At 42.8% G+C, this 11,116-nt stretch overlaps 1 pseudogene across 1 annotated transcript; it reads left to right on the top strand.

The window, feature by feature from the left end:
• The first annotated feature begins 7,886 nt into the window (after positions 1-7,886).
• On the top strand, positions 7,887-10,080 carry LOC307091310 (putative nuclease HARBI1; annotated as a pseudogene). The gene is made up of 6 exons: positions 7,887-8,077; positions 8,555-8,813; positions 9,028-9,148; positions 9,431-9,537; positions 9,613-9,687; positions 9,771-10,080. The product of its transcript is annotated as a putative nuclease HARBI1 (transcript).
• The last annotated feature ends 1,036 nt before the right edge of the window (positions 10,081-11,116 follow it).

Raw genomic sequence — 11,116 nt, 5'->3', positions numbered from 1 at the left:
GTCAAGAGCCGGCAAAACAACAACGCAACTTTAAACGTATTGCTGCTTTGCAGGGATATAGAATGATTTAAACTTTTTACTATCAAGCTTGAGACTTAACTTTCTAGCACAAGATTTAAAAACAGCCATTTAGTGAAGAAGACATAACAGTGGTGTTTCAGATATCAATCTGCATTCATATTATGAATTTCTGTTTTTGCAATTTACAGAGTATCTGTTGCGTGGGACGGATGGCGTAATGTGCTTCTCATTGACTTTGGTGGGAAAGCAACATGTCTGAACACATTCAAACTTCTCTCACACCACACCTTTTGGCTTCAATGTGACCATAGGTCATTTTAGTTTATCTTTAGCAATATTTCATATTTCCCAGTATCACCATATAAAGCCTAAGCAACACAGAGCCCAAGATGGAACCCTGAGATATCCCCACATGTTATTACACCTACATTCACTCATAGCTGATATGTTTATTGTTGTACTTTGTTATACCTCTGGACATTCTGTTGAATTGAATTCATTGAATTCCTTTCGGCGTATTGTCAACACAATTTGTGGTGGATGTATTTACGCTTACAAAAGCTAAATAAGACATGAAAATAATCTGCACAGGCCTGTATCCCTGATTTTCTTTTGGAACATTTCAGGGGTTTCCTAAAACCACTGTTCTATTTCTTGCTCAACTGCTGAGGCAGAAAAAACATAGTACCAGTTGTCTTGATATGGGCATCAATTGAATCCACTGATCATTGATTACGCTGTTTCCAGAGTCTTAACCCTTTCTCCATCTGATAGGCTGTTTGTATGGTAAAAAATTATCGAGGTTTCAAGGATAAAAAAGTGGAACCACTTTAAAGAATACGACTGCTGGATACATTATTGAAACAAGGGTACTGCAAAAAATCTGCACCTATGAGCCTACGAGTATAATTTTTGATAACCTATTAAAGCTGCAGCTCACAACAGGATGTGTTTTATGTGGTTGGGGAAACTAACAAAGCTGAGTGGTAAGAGAAATTCTCACCAACTAGGGTGATATGAGAGTAGGCTATATAGAGACACAGTCCATTTTAATGTTTAATTAATAAATGCTAATGTTCAGAATAACATAGGCCCTCCTGGCTGCCTGCGCATACCGTGACGCAGTACGGACAACAAGCTAGCAGATGTGCTCAACGTGGTGGACAAAGGGTCAGGAATGGTTGAGGAGTTGAGAAGCAGCACAGACTTGGGGACAACGGTGGCTTGTTCTTCTCTGTATCCTACAGCTTGGGCTGAGAACCTGGTGTCCTGAGGAGAGCCACTCGAAGGCAGCACTTGCAGGACTTGTGCAGCAGGACTTGTGAGGGCTCCTGCCAGACCCTGCCAGCCCTGCCAGCCTACTTTAGCATCCGCTGCTCAGTCCGATCATTTGAGAGCAGATTTTGACTGTGCTCTGCAAGGTGTTCCTGTTTTTGAAGGCTGATGGAGTGTAACAAACAGAGAATATCTTGACACATAGGTGGATAGGCCTGCTGACCCCAAAGGAGCTGGGCTTCCTTAGGAGATATTGCCGCTGCCGACATTCCCTGAGGATATCTTCTGTATTGGAGATGCATTTCAACAGGTTATCGAACATTATCGAACCCAGATCTTGGTACTCCTCAACCATCTCAACAAATAACAAAGACGATGTGCACTCATAGAAACAAGCTTACCAGCATTTAAAGGATAAAAGGCTGAAGACACATGACAGGGTTTGTTTGATGAGATAAAAGCAATACATAAATACATTCATGTCTCAAGATGGCTACCGAGCTAAATGCACACTGGATGAACACATTGTAAATATGTTCTTCAGCTTAGGAACCACTTTAAAGATTACGACTGCTGGATAGGTTATTAAAACAAGGGTACTGCAAAAAATCTGCACCTAACATAGATTTAGGTACAGTCGAAACCACATGAGGGTTGCTTTTAAAACCACCACACCTATCCATCCACCCTGACCCTCATACCCAGGGGTGTCTCATTGAACATGGCGACCGCAGCAGACTTTGAAATGAGCTGTCGGAGCATGAGGCCACCATTGTACCCTTTTCTACTCAAGTATCGAGTATCGGCGAAAGTAAGAGTCCAAAGAGTTAGGTGTGAATGTTATGCCCATGGCAACAGCGATGAGCGGCAACGCATCAGGACACAGGGAAAGGTGTATAAAGCCGCTTTCAAGCCACAGGGGACTGCTTTTATTGACGGCGCAGGTGTATATACAGTGTATCTGTGCTAACTTCCTCATTCTTAACGCCGTTGAGTTCTACATCCTTGTTTCTCTTCCCCCCTAAGCCTTCTCTCTCTCTCTCTCTCTCTCTCACTCTCTCCCTCTCTCTCTCTCTCTCTCTCTCTCTCTCTCTCTCTCTCTCTCTCTCTCTCTCTTTCTCTCTCTCTCCCTTTCCCCCCACCCACGCACTCATGCACAGATGAGCGAGAGATGAGGTGTGTGTGCCAGAACAGTCAAATGAGTATATTGCGGTCAAAAGATGAGAAACGATTTGTGGGCTTGTGTGCGTGTCACAATAAAGTCAATCCCGGTCAAATAACAACTACTGCTTCAAGGTAGCAGGAACTAAATATGTGTGTCTGTGCATACTACCATATAAGTTAGATCAGAGCAAGTTTATTGCTACCAGGAAATTGATTGTGCGCGTATGCATGCAGGTTTGTGTGTGGGTGTGTGATTTTGTATGTGAGAGAATGAGTGTGAAGAGCTAATTTTTGCCAGTTCCATGTTTGGTTTCAGATTAATTCCACTTGCACGACCAAAAGGAAAGCTGCAGGAAGAAACCTAAAGTTAAATAAACAGGGAATGACACCCTCAAACTAAAATAGGGTCTCTTTAGAGCTGGATGGAGGAAGAGAAAGAGACAAAGCAAGAAGAGCTTGACTAAAAGGGACAGGTTCAAGTTGCAGTCTTTGAGGTGACCCGGTCGAAATCAACGCATTTCACAACTTGTGAATTTATTTAACAACTTGAGGAAAGTTATGTACTGTATGCATGGATCATTCTATACCATAGGGTAATGAAATTAAAAGTGCCTTATAGGCTAGTCCTTTATTACAATAATAGTTTCAAGTTTTGAAACTCTCGAACTCACACTAAAAGTTTAGTGTGAGAGAAACCAAATTAAATAGTATTTTGCCACTGAGAAAGTCCTCGCAGGACCTGTGCTGGCAACAAATGGTATTGCATCAAGAACGGGCGAGAGAAAGAAAAGATGGATGGTATGACATGTGGTGATAGACCAGGGGTCGGCAACCTTTTGTATCAAAAGAGCCATTTTGGCCCATCTCCCGCAAAAAAAAAATGTTTGGAGCCGCAAACTTTTTAATTCACCCCCTCCCTGTGACACTCTGTAAAAAAAAACATAGTTCGTTGCATTCATGAAATTATAAAACAACAAAGAGAAAGCTGTTGAAGAACATTTTATTGCTGTTCTAACAGGAAAACCTCAAACTCTTATGAAGAGGAGAAATAACTTTGAAATAAATCAAACATATAGAACGAGTATAATAAGTCTAAACATAAAGAACATAGTTCGTTGCATTCATGAAATTATAAAACAACAAAGAGAAAGCTGTTGAAGAACATTTGATTGCTGTTCTAACAGGAAAACCTCAAACTCTTATGAAGAGGAGAAATAACTTTGAAATAAATCAAACATATAGAACGAGTAGGCTATAATAAGTCTAAACATAAAGAACACCTAAACAGGTAAACATAGGTTTGTTGTCATCCTCTTGATTTTTCCTCGGCCACAGCAATAAACCATCGAATCTGAACAAAAATCAAAATAACACACCAGCTCAGTTTCTAAAATATATATTTTTTGGTGCAAAATAATAGCCTATTAAATTGTAGTGTCCTCACCTGTTTAATGTGATTTCTGTTTCTGAACATCACTGCTGAGCTTTTCTATGTCGGGGCTGTAGGACGTGACCTTCATCTTAACGCAGGATTGCAGGCTGACATCTGTGAGGCGTGAGCGATATTTTGATTTGACATAGTTCATGTTAGAAAATATTTGCTCGCATAAGTATGTGGATCCAAAGATGGACAGGACTCCAAAGGCATACTTCTTGATGTTGTGATAAGTTTCGGGAATTGCATTCCATGTCTCAAACACAAGTTTGTCGGGTTTGAGAAGGTTTTCTATTTCGCTCCATTTGTGTTCTCGAGCGAGAATAGCCTTCCGACGGGCGACGTCTTCGAGATCAGCTGTCAGACTTTTGAACTTGGACACCCATACCTCTTTGTCAGCTATGTCAGCCAGTTCAATTTCAAGATCGGGTTGACTCACGAAAGTGAATGCTGACATGTTCAGCATGGACGGGTCGATGTCCAGGGGTGTGACGGGGAAGGATAATGTGCTTTTTTCCTTTCTGAACTCACTGAATCTTTGTCCAAATGCAGTTTGCATTGCAATGATCGTGTGCTGCAAGTACTCACAATTGATGTTGTGTGACGTTTTGAACTCTCTCAGGGAGGGGAAGTGAGAGAACGTACCTTTCTCCACATCTCTGGCAAACACTGTCATCTTGCGCTCGAACGCCAAAACATACTCCAGCAGCTGAAGGGCAGTGCTTCCTTTTCCCTGGAGACTTCTGTTCAGCATGTTAAGGTGACCTGTCATATCCACCATGAAGTGCAGCTTTTCCAGCCAATCTGGGTGTTCCAGTTCTGGATAGGTGAGGCCCTTACTTTCCAGGAAAGTATTCACTTGTTCCAGACAAGCCGCAAACCGTTTAAGCACTTCTCCCCTGGACAGCCACCGGACTTTGTTATGCAGCAGGAGATCCGAATATGCGCTGTCGACTTCATCTAACAATGAACAGAACTGTCGGTGGTTTAACCCTTTTGCCATTATTTTGTTGACTATCTGAATGACAAGGTCCATCACCTCTTTGCATTCGGGGGGAAATGTTTGAGCGCACAGTGCTTCTTGGTGCAGGATGCAGTGAAACGTCAGCAGCTCTCGACCCAGCGACTTCTGAAGTAAAGTAATAAACCCCTTCTGTGTTCCTCTCATACTAGGTGCCCCATCAGTAGCCACTGACACCATGTTGGTGGTATTTATTCCTTTGGCTTTTAAACAATTCACCACAGCCTCACAAATGTCCTCCCCCCTGTTTGGCCTTTGAGCGGTATCAACTCAATAATTTCTTCCTGCGGCCCGTCAGAGTTCACGTATTTGCATAACAGCGCTAGTTGTTCAATGTCGTTCACATCACTGGACTCATCACAGGCGATGGAGAATGCTGGAGCTGAATTTATGTCGTTAATTTGTTGACTGGTGATGTTTTCTGACATCTTAATGGTCCTGTCCTTTACGGTTTTTGCAGAGAGAGGCATATCTTTGATTTTCTGAACAATTTCAGTTTTGTTTTTAAAGTCCGAGAATAGATGTTCTGATATTTTAATGAATGTCTCTTTCAAGTATTCTCCATCTGTGAATGGCTTTCCGCACCTGACGATCTCCTGAGCTGCCGCAAAACTAGCAGCAGTTGTTGAATTTGGAGACTTGATCCATTTCTTAAAAGTAATTTTACTCTGCTCACATTTCCGCAGCAGTTCCGAAATCGCTCTTTTCCTTTCATCTCCTGCTTGGTACTTTTCAGCAAATGCGGAGTGCTTGTTCTGGAAATGTCTTTCAACATTACATTTTTTGTTATTGGCTAATTTCTCGCCACATATCAAGCATATAGCTAAGCCTGCATCAGTAGTACTGAAAGCAAATGAATCTGTCCACGCTGAATTAAAATCTCGATTTTCCTCTGCCACTTTTCTTTTCTTGGATTTATCCATGGTAAGTTTACTCAATATTAGTCAGAGAGGGAGTTACATGGTTAAATCTTTAGCTGTCATGTGGCATCAGGGATAGCCTACAGTAGCCTACAGTAGACTACAGTAGCCAGTCAGCAGCGTCAACCGTTGACGTTCTACGTGATCGGTCATGGCCAGCAATGTAAACAAGGAATAGATAGCATAGCATAGCATAGCGATACAATAGTCAAGTAATGAAAAAACTGTAAGGACCTTTATTATCAAAATATAACGTACTGAAACTTTAATATTCAACACAGCTAAATAACTTTTTGACTACGAACTTTAATGCTGTAAACCCTTCTCGCTCAGTATTCGTTCGTGCAATTGGCTGTCAACGGTGGATGCTGCTGATTGGCGGCTCACTGGCATGTCCCGCCTCCTGCCAATGGCAGCATCTAGGCTACTTCCTGATGCCAGATGCCAGTTAAAGATTTAACTCCTACTGGGATTAGCCACCTGCAAATCAACGAAGCTTTGTCATTCACTCCCCCCCTCACGGTAGCGCTATTGCGCATCCATTGCGACCTCTCGTTTAGTTGACGATATATATAAAAATATATATATAATATTTTTTTTTTTTTTTTTTTTTTTTTTTTTTTAAGAAAACTGCAGGGAGCCACGGCTGAGGGGCTAAAGAGCCGCATGCGGCTCCGGAGCCGCAGGTTGCCGACCCCTGTGATAGACGGTCAAGTGACAGTCTGAGCTGACCCGGTCAGTCATGAAAACTCACTTTCGGGTCCCTTTTTTTGACTTGCTAGTCAGATATTATCGCATTTCATAGCTTTTGAATTTTCTTTCTGTGAAGAACTGGAGGAAAATTATGTACTTCCTTCTTTAGAATGTTATGCATGGCAGCCATGGCTCATTCTATACCATCGGGTAATGAAGTATAGTATTTTGCCACTGATATAGTCCTCGCAGGACCTCTGCTGGCAACAAATGGTATTGCATCAAGAACGGGCGTGGGAAAGAAAAGACGGATGGTATGACATGTGATGATCCAACACACACAAACACACACACACACACGCACACACACACACACACACACACACACACACACACACACACACACACACACACACACACACACACACACTCTCTCTTGATATGAAGTTAACCACAAATATTTGTATATAAGATGATCATACAATAGCTACAACATTCATACTATCAACGAACTATCACACACCAACGAGGACGTATAGAGCTATGAGGTAATTTCTTTAGAGATAAAAAATACAATTGGAAATTAAATAAAACCGCTGGCCGCTAGGGGATGCCAAATTACTGCCGCGGCCCACATAAGTGGACCGGCGTTACATCGAATTCTGCGACCCACCGAAAAGTGTGACCCCAGGGGGCGCTGTTGCACATTTTTTGCAACATGCACGTTTGCATTATAACAAAAACATAAATAAAACATAAGATCTCCCCCCACCGGTGGGTCTTTCTTTTCTTGATACTTACATTAATTCTAAACAGCGTTTTACACAGTAGCCTATAATGAAATGCTCAAAGGTAAATCAGTGTAATTTAACACTGACTATAGCTTTTTATGGGTAAAGAAGCAACGGTGAAGGACCGTACTTAAACGCCCTATCATTGTATAGGTCTGTAAAATGCTAAACAAATCATAACAAATGTATTTATTAAGCACCTTTAATAAAAATGTAATTGGTTGGGGGGAGATCTTATGTTTTATTTATGTTTTTATCATCCCTGTCTACGCTTCAAACTCGTGCATATTGCAAAAAATATGCAACAGCGCCCCCTGGGGTCACACTTTTCGGTGGGTCGCAGAATTCGGTGTAACACCGGCCCACTGGGAAACCTCCCGATCGTCCCGATGGCCACTCCGCCTCTGGTTAGCTGGGACACGAAATTCGATCTCTTTTAGCGTCGCTGTACCTCCATGGTGACTTATGCTCTCAACCAAACCTGGTCGGGAGCAGGTTTTCGGCCTAGTCTATCGGGAGATCGGCTACTTAAATCGACGCGCAGCTTCCTCGCCCCTCCTCTGACAATGGCGTCACCATTTGTGGGTGTTCCCGTGGACCTCGGCGCACTTATCGTACAGGGGTCTCTCCGGACTCGGAGACAGAGGGTTTTTCGGGACAGAACCGATCTCTTTGTATTGTCTGACGATGTTCTGTATGAGAGATACAGATTCTCATCAGAGGGTATTCGTTTTTTGATCGTACTTGTTGGACCTTTGTTGGGAAAAATAGTCTGCCTAGTTACTTGAACAGATAAAGTGAGACAGAGAGGAGATAAAATTGTCGGCACGAGGGCCTCGGATTTATTTAGTAAGGTGAAAAAGGTTATACTGAGCTATAGAGCGTAAGAGATCGATCGAGCGAAAATGTCTAAGTCCCTAACAGCGCTGAGGTCGTCCGGAGCTTCGTCTCTGTAGAGGTTCTGCTTCAAATGAGCGTAATGTCCTTCAGAGTGTATCAGTCTTATGTGTTTTCTTCTAGCGAATTGTGTGTGTCAAGGCTGGTGTGGGGGTTTCTCGAGAACACCTGCCTGGCCTTGAGTACCCCGGGCTGTGGCCGAGTGTTACCAGCAGATAGATTCGAATGAGTGTGTGCATTGTGTGAGCATCTGACGGCCTCTTTTGTTGGGACATGTCTTCACCATGGGCCTTAACGTGTGCCTATATCTGTACTGTATATGTGGTCTGTTTGTTAGGTTATTTTGGCCATCACCGTATGTAGGCAATGCTTCACAAAAAAGCCGTGCACTTATTGTTGCGCAGTGTGTCTGTGTTTCACTGCGATTTTTTGCCACGGGCACATATTTACATGCAGTTGGTGATGCAGAACATATAAGCAAAATACGGTGTGCCGTGCTACTCGCAAGGTTGTAGCTGCGATCAATACTTTGTTCAGGGCGTTTCCCAGCTTTTTGCCCGGTCAAATTGTCAAGGAAGGATTTTATACACTTTCAGCTAAAAGAAAACCTCCTAAGTGGAGGTAGCGCGCAGTCTTGAATTTCTGCATGCGGGATTCGTCTCCCATGTGATGTGCATTTATGTGTAGCTTAAAATGTCCCAATTCTTATGTCATATGGAAAAGGACTTATTCACTAAAGGTTAAGGAATAATGCCCAGTGTGTACACGTTTGCATTTGTAACATTCTACAGTTCTCTAATCCCTTTATAGGATTCCCCAAACTGATTGGAGCAATTGACTGCACTCATGTCCCCATCACTGGACCTTTAGGGGAGAACATGAAGCTGACTTTGTCAAGAAAGTCAACCCATAGTATCAATGTGCAGGTAAAGTAGGCCTATTATCTGGGCTATATCTTGTGGGAAGTGAAATTGCATGCAGGTAGCCTACTAAAATGTTTGGTAAGGTGCTTCTTAATGGCCCAACTATGGTAACACAAATGCAGTTTTCAGATGACTTGTGACCAAGTGCGTAGGAACCGCGGGGGACGGAGGGGACGTGTCCCCTCCAATATCGGAGACAGGCGCATTTGTCCCACCTAAAAATTATACCGGATCTGTCAGGTTTCCGATATGTATCCCCCTCAATGTTAAACTCATTCCTACGCCCCTGCTTGTGACCATCAACTTATGGCTACCAGTGTGGATGGCAAATGGCCTGGCTCGGTCCATGACTCCCATATTTTCCGGGAGTCAAGTCTTTGCCGACTGTTTCAGCAAGGTGTGGCGCAATACACTAGATCACTAACTGTAAGTGTTGATTAAGGCACTGATCACATTATGTTCTTTCTAATAGGCCGTTATGATGGAATTCTTGTTGGTGTCCCCAACAAGATGACGCCGTACGGCGACCCACCATCACCAACTGCATGTAAATATGTGCCCGTGGCACTGCGCAACAATCGACCGGGGGTCGACTCTTTCCATATGACATAAGAATTGGGACATTTTAAGCTACACTTGTGGCTCTGTGGGACTCTCTCTTCAACAGGGCCTTAAGCGCATGCCAGGTGAGGATAGAGATGACCTTTGGGGTAATCAAGGCCCGCGGGAACTGCCTCCGTGGTTTGAGGGTCAAGCCGGAGAGGGCAAGCCAAATCACCACGGCATGTGTGGTGCTCCAAAATATTGCACCAATCCACAAAGAGAGAGCCCCACATGTGCCACTGGTGGCAGATGATGTCGTGGACCCCGTCCCACAGGAGCGGCGGTCAGACGGGCCATCTCTAACCAGCTTTTTGATAAGTTTTTTTGTTTCATTTAGATTTCCTCTTGGAAGGATGCAGGGGTTTTTTTTAGGGCTGGGCAAGTCAACGCGTTAATTACGCGTTTTGTTCAACGCGATTAATCCAAATTGACGCAAGTTCTTTTGTACCCAATTTTTCTCCCTTAGATTTTGAAAGGCCTTGCCCACAGAATGTCAACATTCATATCAGCAATGATTTTAGTTTTTAGTTCCACTAACTCTACATTCAATTACGCTTGCAGGAAGTTACTGCCTGCTTAGACGTGCAGGGGCCTAAGTGACAGGCTGTTCACAATTCCCTAATCTGTGGTGTTCTGTAAGTTTCATATTCAACCCACACTGACTGAGTCAATAAAACTCTCTATATCACTTGGTCTAGTTTTTGCTTATTAAGTAGGCTACATTTGGTATGAATGATAATGTGTCATTCATTCATTTGATAATCTCATATAACTTCATTGTGACTTTTGTTCAACTCTAGCTTGAGTTTTTTTATCTTGAAAGTTTTTTTTATCATTATCAAGCTCCAAATTTCACTTATACAGCGCCCTTACAGTATCTGTTTCAATCTATGGAAATTATGGGTTACAATCGTAATTCAGTTACCATGGTCATAGCCTTGTGGTGCACCTTAAAAAAGGAATAGCCTAAATAAAAACCTTGTCTGTTCCTCGTGGAGGCCTTGATGAGGAGGTTGAGGTGGATGGCTCATCCAATGCCATATCCCTTTATAGAATAAATGATCAAAAGGAAGATTCATGTGAAACAGTTACAGCACTTCTCAGTTGAGTTTCCCATTGTGATGGTTCTTTAGAAAGTTCAAAGGTGGCATCACGTTCAACGTACATTAACCTTGGATAGTCAAGTGCCATGTTGTCCATTATCCCTTACATAACCAACAGCTATGTCAGTGACACAATAGGCATTTTTTATTCCTCAAATTCATATTATAGCTGTGAGAATTCTTAAGAAAAATCACCTCCATAGTCGCCCTGGAGTCACAGGCCGACAGAGTCTCATTATCGTTTGTGTCCTGAAAGAATCAGGGAAACCC

Source organism: Pollachius pollachius (genome assembly GCF_949987615.1).
Source record: "Pollachius pollachius genome assembly, chromosome: 20".
NCBI classification, from domain to species: domain Eukaryota; kingdom Metazoa; phylum Chordata; class Actinopteri; order Gadiformes; family Gadidae; genus Pollachius; species Pollachius pollachius.
This window is presented reverse-complemented; position numbering and strand designations above follow the sequence as displayed.